Genomic DNA, 15,706 nt, shown 5'->3' on the forward strand with positions numbered 1-15,706 from the left:
ATGACTTTGAGGAATTTCAAAGGGAGTTAAACAGGAGGAACTAGCATAAGAAAATCGCGAATTTGGAAGAGGGGAGAATAGATGTGGCACTTGTAAAGGAGTTTTATGCAAATGTTTATGATCATGAAGACAAGTCACCAAAAGAGGTCAAAGTTAGGGGGCAATGGATTCCATTTGACTCAGCTGCCCTCAACTCTCGTTTGGAATCACCAGTGGTTATAGAGGAAGGATAAAGTCTTTCGGCATATGCAAGATTTGCTTTGCTAAGGCCAAATCAGCAAGAGTTAGCAGCCTGCTTGTGAATCCTAGGCAAGGGATTTGAATTGAATTCAGACGGACTACCTTTGAAGATTTTAAGGAAAATCTTAATGGAAGCTTGCTTGTGAAGCTTCTATGGAGGCTGGATATTTGAGCTTCAATGAGGTCCTTCAATGGTGATTTTCCACCATGGAGATGCAGCAGAAGATAAAGAAGAAGAGGTGAGAGGAGGCGCCATCCACTAGGGAATAAGCCATGGAAGAAGGAGCTTCGCCACCAAAATTGTGCCTTGGATAAGAAGCTTGGAGAGGATGCTTCAATGGAGGAAAAGAAAGAGAGAGGGGGGAGCACAAAATTAAAGGAGGAAAAGGGGGAGAAAAGTTGAACTTTGAGTTGTGTCTCACAAGACTCTCATTCATCAAAGTTACAACAAGTGTTACACATGCTTCTATTTATAGACTAGGTAGCTTCATTGAGAAGCTTTCTTGAGAAAACTTCCTTGAGAAGCTTCTTTTAGAAGACTTCCTTGAGAAGCTAGAGCTTAGCTACACACACCCCTCTAATAACTAAGCTCACCTCCTTGAGAAGCTTCCTTGAGAAGATTCCTAAAGAAGCTAAAGCTTAGCTACACACACCTCTCTAATAGCTAAGCTCACCTCCTTGAGATGAGAAGCTAGAGCTTAGTTACACACCCCCTATAATAGCTAAGCTCACCCTCATGACAAAATACATGAAAATACAAAAAAGTCCCTACTACAAAGACTACTCAAAATGCCTCGAAATACAAGACTAAAACCCTATACTACTAGAATGGCCAAAATACAAGGACCAAACGAAGGAAAAACCTATTCTAATATTTTCAAAGATAAGCGGGCTCATACTTAGCCCATGGGCTCGAAATCTACCTTAAAGCTCATGAGAACCCTAGGGCCTTCCCATGGATCTCTGGCCCAATCTAGTTGGAGTCTTCTATCCAATGCCCTTGCGGGGTAGGATTGCATCATTCCCTCGACCTTGGAAAGGATTTGACCTAAAATCCTGAGGTTCTTCATACTCTGGGCTCCTTCCCTCGACACCTGTAAAAAGAATAAAAACATATGTATTAATGGTGTTGGGTAAGTTAGAGTAGGGTAAGGTCTGAAAACCCCTTTCATGGACATCTTCCCATGAGGGAACATGGTTCCTCACCCACTCAATGAGTGGTGCTACAAGTATAGAAAAATATGGGACAAACCTTTTGTAAAAGTTTGTTAAGTCATTGCAGCCCCAGCTTTCCCTTATACTTGGTGGAGTGGGCCAATCAAAAATGACCTTTATTCTCTCAAGGTCCGTGGGAACCCCTGGATCACTATTTAAAAATTTAAGGAAAGTAATGCAATAAAGCGCACCTTTTTCTGTATTTTCATGTTGATTATTCCTACAAAAAAATACGACAAACCTAAGGTGTCCCATATGAGCACCTAAGTTTGTATTAAAACCAAAAATAAGAACAAACCTACCTAATGAGTCCCTATGTACATGAATCATGAAGATGTTAGGTGCAGGACTGATTTTACAAAAGAGGGTTGCAACACTCAACACATTCATCATATCACTTATTTTAGGGATTTGGTGCCTAATAATACCTATTTTGGGCACCAAGAAAGCACAAGGATTTAAGCTCTTACGAACCAAACCCTCATCCAACAACTCCTTTACTTGAGGAATAACCTGAAGCCCAAGAGGTGTGGCAGTGCTAACAAGTGTCTTTTTACAAAGGAGAAGATGTGGAGGTTGTCTAAGAGGGAAAGTTTCTTTATTATTTGTCTTTATTTCAAAATGACTTTCCTTCTTAGCTAACCTCTTGGAGGAGACACTTACCTCCTTACACTCCTCCTTAACCATTAAAGGTTGTCCTTCTTCTTGGGGGTAGATTTCTTCACTAGATTCTTCCCCTTTTGCTTCTTCATTTTCACTAGAGGAAGGTGACGTAGTAGCCTCATCTTGGCTACTATAAATGTCTTGGTCCCTCATAATCATGGTTTTCTTAGTGGGGCATTGAGAAGTAATGTGTCCTCTTCCAAGATATTTAAAGCACTTTATGGAGCTAGTCTTCTCTTGCATACTAGCCTTAAGGGGCTGCTTTTCTATTGTCTTCCCCTTTTTATCTTTGGGCTTAGAAGGTGTCACCTCTAAGATGCCTTGACCTTGGTCTTTCTTTGGATAAGAGTGAGAGCCATAAGATTTTGAAGTAGACTTCCTTTTAAGTTGTTGCTCTACCCTTATTTCCCAATCTAAGTTAGCCTCTACATTGTCTTTCCCATGGAAGTATAGGAGGTTAATGTTAGCCTCTTGAGGCTTTCTTTCCCTTTCTCTCCTATGGGAGTGAGGTCTAAGATGTGACCTATGCCTTCCTTCATAATAGTCACGAAGTTCTTCACTTAGGCTCTTGCAAGAGTTATGACTACTATAGGAGGCATGTTTTTCTTTTCTGAACTATTTTAGTATTTTCCTTCTTTCTTCTTCCCTTATTTTCTATTTTTCATCTTGACTTATTTCTTCCACTCTTTTTTTTCCTTTTTCTTTTCTCTCTTGTTTTTCTTTCCATAACTTGAGGGAACTTAACTCATCTAAGATTCTAGATAGAAGGTCCTTATGACTAGTACCCTCACCATTAACACTAGTTGAATGATGACTCATGTTGGTTCCTAAGTTGTGGTTCTTTCTTGTTGGGGGTTTGAAAACAAAAGGTAAAAAAAAAACTATGGTTTAAACTAGCCAAAATAAACAATAAAAGAAGTGTGGAAGTGATGTGCCATCATTTTCTTCTATTTTCTAAACCCTTTTTGCACCATTTTAATTACTGATTGGTCTTAATTGTCAATTAATCAGGCAGTTTTATTATTTGGGCTCATTTAGCTAATTTGAGGTTTTTAATCTAATTTCAGGAATTAATGAAACATTGGGCTTAATCCGGATTTTGGTTATGGACTTGAAGAGGGCAAATAAAGCAGCGCTTACCTTAGTTAATTTCTAATTAGGAAATTTCACAATTTTATTTTATGTTGTTCAGTGTTTATTTCGTTTTGGGCCAGAGTATTGTAATAGGGCCCAGTGACTTTGAGTGACTCTTTTTAAATAGCAGCCTTGGGATTCGTGAAGGCATTCTGTTATGCTATTCATTATTCATAGCTTTTGTTTTAGGGTTTTCGTTTTTCTGCTTGATGCTACTGTTCACGTAATGCAATTTTACGTTTTCTGCTTCTAATTACAGTTTCGTTCTTGCTTCTTCTTCTACTCTCATTTACGTTTCTGTTTCATTTACATTTTTGTTCATTTATGTTCTGTTCATTTACGTTTTTGTTTCATGCTTCATTTGCGTTTTCTGTTTGAATCCATGGAAGGCTAGATTTTCTGGTGTTGTTTCCTTTTGAGGACGAAGCCCAACTCTCTTTGAGGTTTCGCTTGTACTGTGGTTTCCTGGCAGTTTTCCCTTCACCAGTTATCCCAATTTCGTGAATATTAATCAGTGCACGCCTCGTGTTCTATTAATTGCCTATGAGCCTAACTTGCGTTCATGCTTAATGGACGAAGGGCTAACTGGTGTATGTGGTGCCTAATCACGTATTGAAAACCCTAAGTTGATTTTCGCTTAGTAAATTGAAATAGGGTTGGATTAAGTGGTTGACTGTTAGGGACGAATTCTCCATAACCCAGGATAAGAGAATGGCTTCTGAATCAGAGGAAATAACCCGTTTTTAATATTAGTAGTTTTGTATTCCAGTTTACTTGTTCTGCTCTTTAATTACCAAACAACCAAACCCCCCCCCCAATCATTACTGTTACTGCAAGTATATTATGAACATTTGGTTTGTCACTGCTCGTTGGGAAACGACCTAGGATCACTTCCTAGTTACTGCATTTTCATGTTTATTTGATTCAGGTACGGCCTTGATCAAATTTGGCGCCGTTGCCGGGGAGCAGTGTCCAAAGGTTCATAATAGCTAGCTAGTGTTGTGTGTTTAATCCTTTCGTGTTTTATGCTTAATTGTTAGTATTGTGTTAGTATGTGTGTTAGTGTTGTTTAGTGTCCTAGTATTTTGTTTAATGTGTGTTCTATTTCAGTTTTCCCATTAAGCGTTTCCCTTGTTTCAGTCTTGGGTGTTTTGCTGTGAAGATTGTGCTTGCGGCAAAAACAGAGTAGTAGTAGAAATCAATTAGAGACGGATTTTAGCGACCACCCATGCTGAATTATATGAGATTTTTTGTTTTAGTAGCTAGGGTTGTTATTTTTGGCTGAATTTTTTTTGTGGTAACTTCTTTTAATCCATATTTTGTGAGAAAAATAGCTAGAGCCTTTAGTTTGGTCATTTTTGAAAGTTCCAAAAAACTAGCAAATTTTGTGTTTGTCAAAACTTCAAACGGCCATAACTTTTGCTCCGGTTATCAAAATCGCAATTATTATATATGCATTTGGGGTAGAAAAAAATTTCCTACGCCGTGGCAGCCAGCCGTAGGAAAAGTTTTTTATTTTTCAAGTTTTATTCACTTATTTTTCTTAACTTACCATTTTTAGCTTTCATAGTTAGCCTTTGAATTTTTGTCTGAAATTTTTTGTGCTATCTTCTCACCATTTTATAAGGTTGCTCACAAAATTTCAAGTCATTTGGATATCATTTGAGGGTAGCTGTAGTTCAAACCTACACCTTTATTTACATGATAAGACAACTAGTTATGTGCATGCTGAATGTAGTGTATGACTAGAGGCAATCCATCTGACTTACAACCCTTTGATCCTGAGATAGATAGGACATTTCATAGATTAGTTAGGCATCATTTTATACCTTTTGATCATTCTGAGCATTCCATTACTGGTGAATCTGTGCATTCTGTTATTGGTGAATTTGAACATCCTGATCTTGAGCATTATAATTTTGAGCATTCTGATTTTGCACATTCTGAGAACATGGCACAACCTCCACCCCGTGAGAGGACTCTAAGGGAAATGGCTGCACCTGATTTCACCTACGAAAGCTTGTGCATCCAATACCCTGATTAGGATGTCCCATATGTTCTTAAAACTGGACTGATTCATTTGCTTCCAAAGTTTCATGGCCTTGCAGGTGAAGACCCGCACAAACATTTGAAGGAATTTCATATTGTCTGCTCCACCATGAAACCCCCAGATGTCCAAGAGGATCACATATTTCTGAAGGCTTTTCCTCATTCATTAGAGGGAGTGGCAAAGGACTGGTTGTATTACCTTGCTCCAAGGTCCATCACGAGCTGGGATGACCTTAAGAGAGTATTCTTAGAAAAACTTTTCCCTGCTTCCAGGACCACAGCCATCAGGAAGGATATCTCAGGTATTAGACAACTCAATGGAGAGAGCCTGTATGAGTACTGGGAGAGATTTAAGAGACCATGTGCCAGTTGCCCCCACCATCAGATTTCAGAACAACTTCTTCTCCAATATTTTTATGAAGGACTCAGTAATATGGAGAGAAGTATGATAGATGCTGCTAGTGGTGGAGCCCTTGGAGACATGACTCCTGCTGAAGCCAAAAATTTAATTGAGAAGATGGCTTCCAACTCCCAGCAGTTTAGCGCCAGAAATGATGCCATAGTCATTAGAGGAGTGCATGAGGTAGCTACAAACCCATCTGCATCATCTGAAACTAAGAAGCTTGAAGGCAAACTGGATGCATTGGTTAACTTGGTAACCCAGCTGGCCTTGAATCAGAAATCTGTACCATTCGCAAGGGTTTGTGGTTTGTGCTCCTCTACTGACCACCATACAGACCTTTGCCCTTCCATGCAGCAACCTGGAGCAATTGAGCAGCCTGAAGCTTATGCTGTAAATATTTACAATAGACCTCCTCAACCTCAACAGCAAAATCAACCACAGCAGAACAATTATGACCTCTCCAGCAACAGATATAACCCTGGATGGAGGAATCACCCTAACCTCAGATGGTCCAGCCCTCAGCAACAACAACAGCAACCTGCTCCTTCGTTCCAAAATGCTGCTGGCCCAAGCAGACCATACATTCCTCCACCAATCCAACAACAGCAACAACCCTAGAAACAACCAACAGTTGAGGCCCCTCCACAACCTTCCCTCGAATAACTTGTGAGGCAAATGACTATACAGAACATGCAGTTTCAGCAAGAGACCAGAGCCTCCATTCAGAGCTTAACCAATTAGATGGGACAATTGGCTACCCAATTGAATCAACAACAGTCCCAGAATTCTGACAAGCTGCCTTCTCAAGTTGTCCAAAATCCCAAAAATGTCAGTGCCATTTCATTGAGGTCGGGAAAGCAGTGTCAAGGACCTCAACCCGTAGCACCTTCCTCATCTGCAAATGAACCTGCCAAACTTCACTCTACTCCAGAAAAAGGTGATGACAAAAATTTACCTAACAATTTCTGTGCAGGTGAATTTTCTTCCACAGGTAATTCTGATTTGCAGAAGCAGCACATTCCCCCTCTTCCATTCCCTCCAAGAGCAGTTTCCAACAAAAAAATGGAAGAGGCAGAGAAAGAGATCTTGGAAACGTTTAGAAAAGTAGAGGTAAACATACCTCTGTTGGATGCAATAAAGCAAATTCCAAGATATGCCAAATTCTTGAAGGAGCTGTGCACTAATAAGCGGAAGCTTAAAGGAAGTGAACGAATTAGCATGGGCAGAAATGTCTCCGCATTGATTGGTAAATCTGTTCCTCAAATTCCTGAAAAATGCAAAGATCCAGGTACATTCAGCATACCTTGTATTATAGGGAATAGTAAGTTTGACAATGCCATGCTAGATTTAGGAGCCTCTGTTAGTGTTATGCCTCTGTCGATTTTTAATTCTCTATCTCTAGGTCCCTTGCAGTCAACTGATGTGGTAATTCATTTAGCTAATAGAAGTGTTGCCTATCCTGTTGGTTTCATAGAAGATGTCTTAGTTAGAGTTGGTGAACTGATTTTCCGTGTTGATTTTTATATCTTGAATATGGAAGATGGATTTTCTCAAGGATCAGTTCCCATCATTCTAGGCAGACCGTTTATGAAAACTGCTAGAACTAAGATAGATGTATATGCAGGCACACTATCCATGGAATTTGGTGATATAACTGTTCATTTTAATATTCTGGATGCTATGAAATACCCATCTAAAGATCTTTCTGTATTTCGTGCTGAAATAATTGACCATGTTGTTGATGAATACATGACTGATCTTTATTCTAATCTGCATGCTTCTCACTCTTCTTGCATTGAGTCTGAAATTGTACTTGATCATATGTCTGAATTTGATGCTGAGAGTGAATCTGAGAGTGATATTGATTGCATGTCTGGTGGTGGTGTTTTACCTCTCGAGATTGATTTTATAGAGTCAGATAGGACTAACCATGTTTCAGGAAGTACACATACCTCCGACTTTCTTTGTGAGGTAAAGGCTGAGAAACCATCTCCTTCTACCACTGTCCAGCCGACCACACCAGAATTGAAGCCTCTGCCATCAAATTTAAAATACGCTTACTTGGATGATAGCAAGAGTTTTCCAGTGATTATATCTACCTCCCTTGCTGATGAGCAAGAGGAGAAGTTGTTGTCAGTTCTCAAGAAGCATAAGAAGGCTATAGGCTGGACCCTGGCGGACATTCCTGGTATTAGCCCATCCACATGTATGCATCAAATAAATTTAGAGGATGGAGCTAAACCAGTAAGACAGCCACAGAGAAGACTCAACCCGGTGATTCTTGATGTAGTGAAGAAGGAGATAACCAAGCTTTTGCAAGCTGGAATCATTTATCCTATCTCCGACAGCCAATGGGTGAGTCCCGTCCAGGTAGTCCCGAAAAAGACTGGCCTCACAGTGATCAGAAATGAGAAAGAGGAGCTGATTCCTACTTGGGTGCAGAATAGTTGGAGAGTCTGCATTGACTATAGGAGGCTGAACCAGGTTACCAAAAAGGACCATTTTCCCCTGCCATTCATTGACCAGATGCTTGAACGCCTGGCAGGTAAATCCCACTACTGTTTCCTTGATGGTTTTTCTGGTTATATGCAAATTACTATTGCTCCTGAGGATCAGGAAAAGACCACATTCACCTGCCCCTTCGGCACTTTTGCCTACAGGAGGATGCCTTTCGGCCTGTGCAATGCGCCCGGTACCTTCCAGCGGTGCATGATTAGTATTTTCAGTGATTTTTTAGAAAATTGCATGAAGGTGTTTATGGATGATTTCACTGTATATGGATCCTCTTTTGATGGTTGTTTGAATAGTTTGGAAAAAGTTTTGAATAGATGCATTGAAACTAACTTTGTTCTAAATTTTGAAAAATGTCATTTTATGGTTGAGCAAGGTATAGTTTTAGGCCACATTATTTCCAATAAGGGTATTGAAGTAGATCCTGCAAAAATTTCTGTTATTTCACAATTGCCTTACCCCTCTTTTGTGCGAGAGGTGCGATCTTTTCTTGGTCATGCAGGATTCTACAGGCGCTTTATAAGGGATTTTAGCAAAGTAGCCCTTCCACTGTCCAACTTGTTGCAAAAGGAGGTGGAGTTTGACTTTAATGACAGATGCAAAGAGGCTTTTGATTGCCTCAAAAGAGCGTTGACTACCACCCCCATCATCCAGGCACCCGATTGGACAGCCCCTTTTGAGCTTATGTGTGATGCATCAAATTATGCATTGGGGGCTGTCCTTGCTCAGAAAATTGATAAATTGCTCAGGGTGATATATTATGCTTCTAGGACTTTAGATGCTGCCCAAGCGAATTATACTACTACTGAGAAAGAGCTTCTAGCCATAGTTTTTGCTCTTGAAAAATTTCGATCTTATTTGCTTGGTACCCGCATTATTGTTTATACTGACCATGCAGCTCTAAAGTACTTGTTGAAGAAGGCTGATTGTAAGCCTAGGTTGATCCGATGGATGCTCTGGCTCCAAGAGTTTGACTTAGAGATCCGTGATAGGAGCGGAGCACAAAATCTAGTTGCTGATCATTTGAGTTGGATCGAACGTATATCTGATGCAGATTCACCTATTCGGGATGATTTCCAGGATTATCATTTGTATATACTATATAGTATTTCTGACTCTCTTTCTACTCCCTGGTTTGCTAATATTGTCAACTATTTAGTTGCTTTTGTTTTTCCTCCCTTAGCATCTAAGGCCCAAAAAGATAAAATTAAAACTGACGCTAAGCATTTTATTTGGGATGACCCCTACTTGTGGAAATTGTGCAGTGATCAGGTCATTAGACGGTGCATTCCAGATCATGAGACTGACTCAGTCCTGCAGTTCTGTCATTCTTCCGCACCGGGAGGTCATCTGGGTGTTCAAAGGACAGCTCGTAAAGTGCTTGATTGTGGTTTTTATTGGCCCACCATCTTTAAAGATGCGTGGAAGATCTGCAGCACTTATGAGCAGTGTCAGAGAGCAGGAAATACACTTACATGGCGACAACAAATGCCTCAGCAACCTATGCTATTCTGTGAGGTGTTTGATGTCTGGGGTATAGATTTCATGGGTCCTTTTCCTGTCTCTTTTGGTTATGTTTACATTCTCCTTGCAGTTGACTATGTTTCAAAATGGGTCGAAGCCAAGCCCACTAGAACTAATGATGCCAAAGTTGTCGTAGACTTTGTCAGGTCGAATCTGTTTTGCAGGTTTGGAGTACCTAAAGCAATTGTTAGTGATCAAGGAACCCATTTTTGCAACAGGACAATGCATGCCCTGCTTAAAAAGTACGGGGTGGTACACAGGGTATCCACACCATACCACCCCCAAACCAATGGACAGGCAGAAATTTCTAACCGAGAAATCAAGTGAATTTTAGAGAAGATTGTGCAGCCAAGCAGGAAAGATTGGAGTACCAGGCCGGATGATGCTCTCTGGGCACATCGGACTGCCTACAAAGCACCCATAGGAATGTCTCCTTATCGGGTTGTCTTTGGAAAGGCATGTCATCTTCCAGTGGAAATTGAGCACAAAGCTTACTGGGCAGTGAAGACTTGCAACTTCTCTATGGATCAAGCTGGTGAGGAAAGAAAGTTGCAACTGAGTGAGTTAGATGAAATCCGCCTAGAAGCCTACGAGAATGCCAAGTTCTACAAAGAAAAGACCAAGAAGTTCCATGATAGCATGATAGTTAAAAAAGACTTCGTGGTTGGGCAAAAAGTGTTATTGTATAATTCTAGGCTTGGACTCATGAGTGGTAAGTTGAGGTCTAAGTGGATTGGTCCTTTTGTTGTTACTAATGTTTTTCCTTATGGTACAGTTGAGATCAAAAGCGACTCCACAAACAAGAGCTTCAAGGTCAACGGACATCGACTTAAGCCATTCCTCACGAACCCTTCTTTAGTGGACGTAGTGGTGGAAGAGACTTCTTTACTCCACCCTACTCTTGCTCCACCATGACTTAGGGAGTTTTTCTTTTCCTATCTCCTTCCTTGCTTTTATTACACTTGTCCGATTATCTTTGATGATTTAATTGTTTTTAATCTTTTAATTGTGCTACATTGAGGACAATGTGTTGTTTCAGTATATGGGGGGGGGGGGGGGGGGAGTGTTCTTTGGTTTTGCTAGTTTTGTTGGTTTTGATCATTTGTTAGTCGTGTTAATTTGTTAATGTTGTTAGTTTCATCGGATTTTTAGTTTAATATTTTGGGTCAATTTTGTGTGCACGTACGACTTTGCATGTTTTTCTTTGAATTATAGGATATGTTCAAGAAATGGGTAATTGTTTTGAAAATAAAAGTTCTTGACATTTTGTGACTTGAAATCCTTGATTCTTCTCTACATGTCATGATAGTTTTGAAAGCTCAATTTGAAAGTGATGAATTTACCTTTGTGAGAATTTGAGCCATCCATCATCATAATCATTTGGTGTGTTTTGCCCCATTGATTGCTTGCACAATAGCCTTGGCTTGATTCTTGTTGATGCGTCCTAATTCACATGCATATTTGGAAATGATTGAGGCAATTTTGTTCTTATAAGCTTCTAGCCAAATGCACTTACCTTGAATTAATTCCTTTGATAGCCCTTTTGAGCCTTGTTTCCCTTTCCTTGTTTTGAAGCTCACTACAAGCCTTAAGTGAAAAACCATGATATCACCATATCCTTAAGGAATTTTGGAGCTTTGGAATTGTTTTGGGAATAAGTGTGGGGGGTTTTTGTTTCATTGGATAACTTGTTTTGTTGGCTATGCTTCATGATGTATTTTGGGCCATACTTGATGTACACTGCATATTGGTTAAATGTTGGACATGCTGAATCAAATGTTGTTTCTCAAAGGCTATAGAGTAAAAAAAAAAAAAAAATTCGAAAAAAAAAAGAAAAAGAAAAGCAATAAAGTTGAGTGAATAAGATCTTAAATGGCACAAGAATCATGAAACTCTTGGTTATACTCTTTATGTTTAAATTTTATCTTTACTTCTTTTTATTTTCTTATTTTTTCTTAATATGCACTTATTCCCCATTGCTCCTCTATCCCTTTGGGATTTAGCCACTTATTCCATATTTTTCCATACCTTGTCCTTGGCCCCATTACAACCTTAAAAGACCTTTTGATCCTCATGTGCTTGTGTTTATGGGTTGATTGTCAATTTTAGATTCTTGCCAAGTTTTTCTGGATCTCCTTATGTTAGATGTTACCCATTCCTTTCATTCCTTGATGTTCATTGAGAAATATGTGAATGTTTTTGTTTGTCTCCCTTTGATATCCTTGGATTTTGTTCTTTGTTTCATTTTGCCCAGGAGTGCAAAAGGCTAAGTATGGGGGGTTTTGATGTGCCATAATTTTCTTCTATTTTCTAAACCCTTTTTGCACCATTTTAATTACTGATTGGTCTTAATTGTCAATTAATCAGGCAGTTTTATTATTTGGGCTCATTTAGCTAATTTGATGTTTTTAATCTAATTTCAGGAATTAATGAAACATTGGGCTTAATCCGGATTTTGGTTATGGACTTGAAGAGGGCAAATAAAGCAGCGCTTACCTTAGTTAATTTCTAATTAGGAAATTTCGCAATTTTATTTTATGTTGTTCAGTGTTTATTTCGGTTTGGGCCAGAGTATTATAATAGGGCCCAATGACTTTGAGTGACTCTTTTTAAATAGCAGCCTTGGGATTCGTGAAGGCATTCTGTTATGCTATTCATTATTCAGAGCTTTTGTTTTAGGGTTTTCGTTTTTCTGTTTGATGCTACTGTTCACGTAATGCAATTTTACGTTTTCTGCTTCTAATTACAGTTTCGTTCTTGCTTCTTCTTCTACTCTCATTTACGTTTCTATTTCATTTACATTTTTGTTCATTTATGTTCTGTTCATTTACGTTTCTGTTTCATGCTTCATTTGCGTTTTCTGTTTGAATCCATGGAAGGCTAGATTTTCTGGTGTTGTTTCCTTTTGAGGACGAAGCCCAACTCTCTTTGAGGTTTCGCTTGTACTGTGGTTTCCTGGAAGTTTTCCCTTCACCAGTTATCCCAATTTCGTGAATATTAATCAGTGCACGCCTCGTGTTCGATTAATTGCCTCTGAGCCTAACTTGCGTTCATGCTTAATGGACGAAGGGCTAACTGGTGTATGTGGTGCCTAATCACGTATTGAAAACCCTAAGTTGATTTTCGCTTAGTAAATTGAAATAGGGTTGGATTAAGTGGTTGACTGTTAGGGACGAATTCTCCACAACCCAGGATAAGAGAATGGCTTATGAATCAGAGGAAACAACCCGTTTTTAATATTAGTAGTTTCGTATTCCAGTTTACTTGTTCTGCTCTTTAATTACCAAACAACCAACCCCCCCCCCCCCAATCATTACTGTTACTGCAAGTATATTATGAACATTTGGTTTGTCACTGCTCATTGGGAAACGACCTAGGATCACTTCCTAGTTACTGCATTTTCATGTTTATTTGATTCGGGTACGGCCTCGATCAGGAAGATAAGATAAAAACTAATTGGTAAAAGGTTAGCTATCTAGGCTGTTTGACAATGGAAGGTAAAGGAAATAAGCTATGAAAGTAAGCAAGAAATGTAAACTACGCAAATCCTAAGAGTGTTTGGATGACCACATTTAAGGTTCCCAACAAAACACTCACAATCCTAAGGGAAAATTGCCTAAAATTATTACACACAAATGGAAGTAGGGTGACCTATTGGAGGCTCCCAACTTACTACCAATGAAAGGCCTTCTTGTTACAAAATTTGAAAGCAATGAAGGTAAGTAAATTGGCAGCTACAGAATTACAAAAGGTCCTCAATTTTTGTGGTTGTTCTCTCTTTGGTGATTCACTCAATTTGGAGTGCTTTTTAGTCCAATAGCTCTTAAGGTGGCTGGCCCCTTGCTTCTTGACTCAAATTCTTCAAGGGATGGCACCAATCCTCGTTTCCAATTCCCTATATGGCAACTCACAAACAAGGAAACAAAGAGACAAGCAATAACCGAAGACCAAAAAATGAAATGAAAGCTAAACCAATGGAATTTTAACAAGACAGTTTTTCAAGGATTATTCAACAATTAAAGCAATGAAAAGGACATAGGAGCAAGCTAGGACTCAAAGAGAAACTTAGAATGGCTCTAGAGTAGAGTAAAAAAACTAAAAAAAAAAAGACTCAACAAACCTCTAGCTTTGGCACTTGTTTTTCACACTAATTTTCAATTGAATTTTCAGACTAAGATTGGTATATAATAGGCACCAATTATAGAATAAATTTTGAGCTAAAACAACAACCACACTCCCCTTTCCCTTTTTTTTTCTGGATACTAATTTTTCTACCAACTTGTGTGATTTTTCTTATTTTTTTACTTTTATCCAAATCACTTAATTCTTTTTTTGTAACTTTTTTCCAGATGTCTAGAAAATTTAATAAAAAATTCAGCTCAAAATTCGCAGTGACCAATTCTCAATAATTTTTACAAGTTCAAATGTCTAGGCTGCCAGCACCAGCAATTTTAGACTTCAATTTTTTTTTTAGCATGGAATATTGATTGCCTTGGGGTTACTTTCAACCTTCCTATGTATGTTGAACTCACTAGGCTAGTTTATCACAGTTTTAGAAGTTCAATATTCACTTAGGATCAAAATTTCTACCAACAATTCAATCACCAAAACTCAAATTCACAATAGACACAATTATAAGGAAACCTAAAAGTTCAAGAAAAGGTTCACAATCAAAGACTCTCTAAGAATTTTGCATGAATATGTTAAGGACTAATTAACATGCAAGATTTGACTCAAATCAAATAAGAGGCTAAAAGAGTTTCATACACTCATGAACAAATGAGTCAGACAAAGAAACAAGAAAAATAAAATTCAGCACAACATAAGAAATCTTATGTGACAAGTTTCATGACTAGACATGACTTCTATGACAAAACTACAATAGGTGAACAAGTCACTCTAGATTTTTGAGGTTTTCTTCTACTTTAATGTTTTTCTAAGAATTTTATGGTTTAGATTTCAGCCACAAAAAAATAGCAAGACAAAACTCAAAGGAACCTAAACTCAACACAATTCATGGTTCAAGAACAAGACAAGAAATTTGAACCATAGAAAATCAAATCTAGCTTCTATAGCAAGATTAATAGGTGGAAACTCTAAAGAATCATGTTAACAACATTTAGCACAAGACATGTGAGGAGATACATGGAGAAAAATGAAGAAACAACAATGGAGGAGAAGGTAAAGCTGAAAATTAGTGGAGGTTTAAAGAGCACCTACTTGAAGCTCTTATGCTCTGATACCACTTGATGGAAGCTTGCTTGTGAAGCTTCTATGGAGGCTGGATCTTTGAGCTTCAATGAGGTGCTTCAATGGTGATTTTACACCATGAAGATGCAATGGAAGATACAGGAGAAGAGGTGAGAGGAGGCGCCATCCACTAGGGAATAAGCCATGGAAGAAGGAGCTTCGTCACCAAGAATGTGCCTTGGATAAGAAGCTTGGAGAGGATGCTTCAATGGAGGAAAAGAAAGAGAGAGGGGGGAGCACGAAATTGAAGGAGGAAAAGGGGGAGAGAAGTTGAACTTTGAGTGGTGTCTCATAAGACTCTCATTCATCAAAGTTACAGCAAGTGTTACACATGCTTCTATTTATAGACTAGGTAGCTTCCTTGAGAAACTTTCTTGAGAAAACTTCCTTGAGAAGCTTCTTTGAGAAAACTTCCTTGAGAAGCTAGAGCTTAGCTACACACACCCCTCTAATAACTAAGCTCACCTCCTTGAGAAGCTTCCTTGAGAAGATTCCTAAAGAAGCTAGAGCTTAACTACACACACCTCTCTAATAGCTAAGCTCACCTCCTTGAGATGAGAAGCTAGAGCTTAGCTACACACCCCCTATAATAGCTAAGCTCACCCCCATGACAAAATACATGAAAATACAAAAAAGTCCCTACTACAAAGACTACTCAAAATGTCTCGAAATACAAGGCTAAAACCCTATACTACTAGAATGGCCAAAATACAAGGC

The 15,706-nt window shown here is 38.8% G+C and overlaps 1 non-coding gene across 1 annotated transcript; it reads right to left on the minus strand.

Annotated features, from left to right (window-relative positions):
• Nucleotides 1-5,581: 5,581 nt before the first annotated feature.
• On the minus strand, nt 5,582-5,688 carry LOC114377782. Its single transcript, XR_003659217.1, has one exon. It is a non-coding gene; the product is annotated as a small nucleolar RNA R71 (small nucleolar RNA).
• Between the last annotated feature and the right edge of the window lie 10,018 nt (nt 5,689-15,706).

The sequence above is a fragment of the Glycine soja genome, chromosome 11, assembly GCF_004193775.1.
Source record: "Glycine soja cultivar W05 chromosome 11, ASM419377v2, whole genome shotgun sequence".
In the NCBI taxonomy this organism is placed as follows: domain Eukaryota; kingdom Viridiplantae; phylum Streptophyta; class Magnoliopsida; order Fabales; family Fabaceae; genus Glycine; species Glycine soja.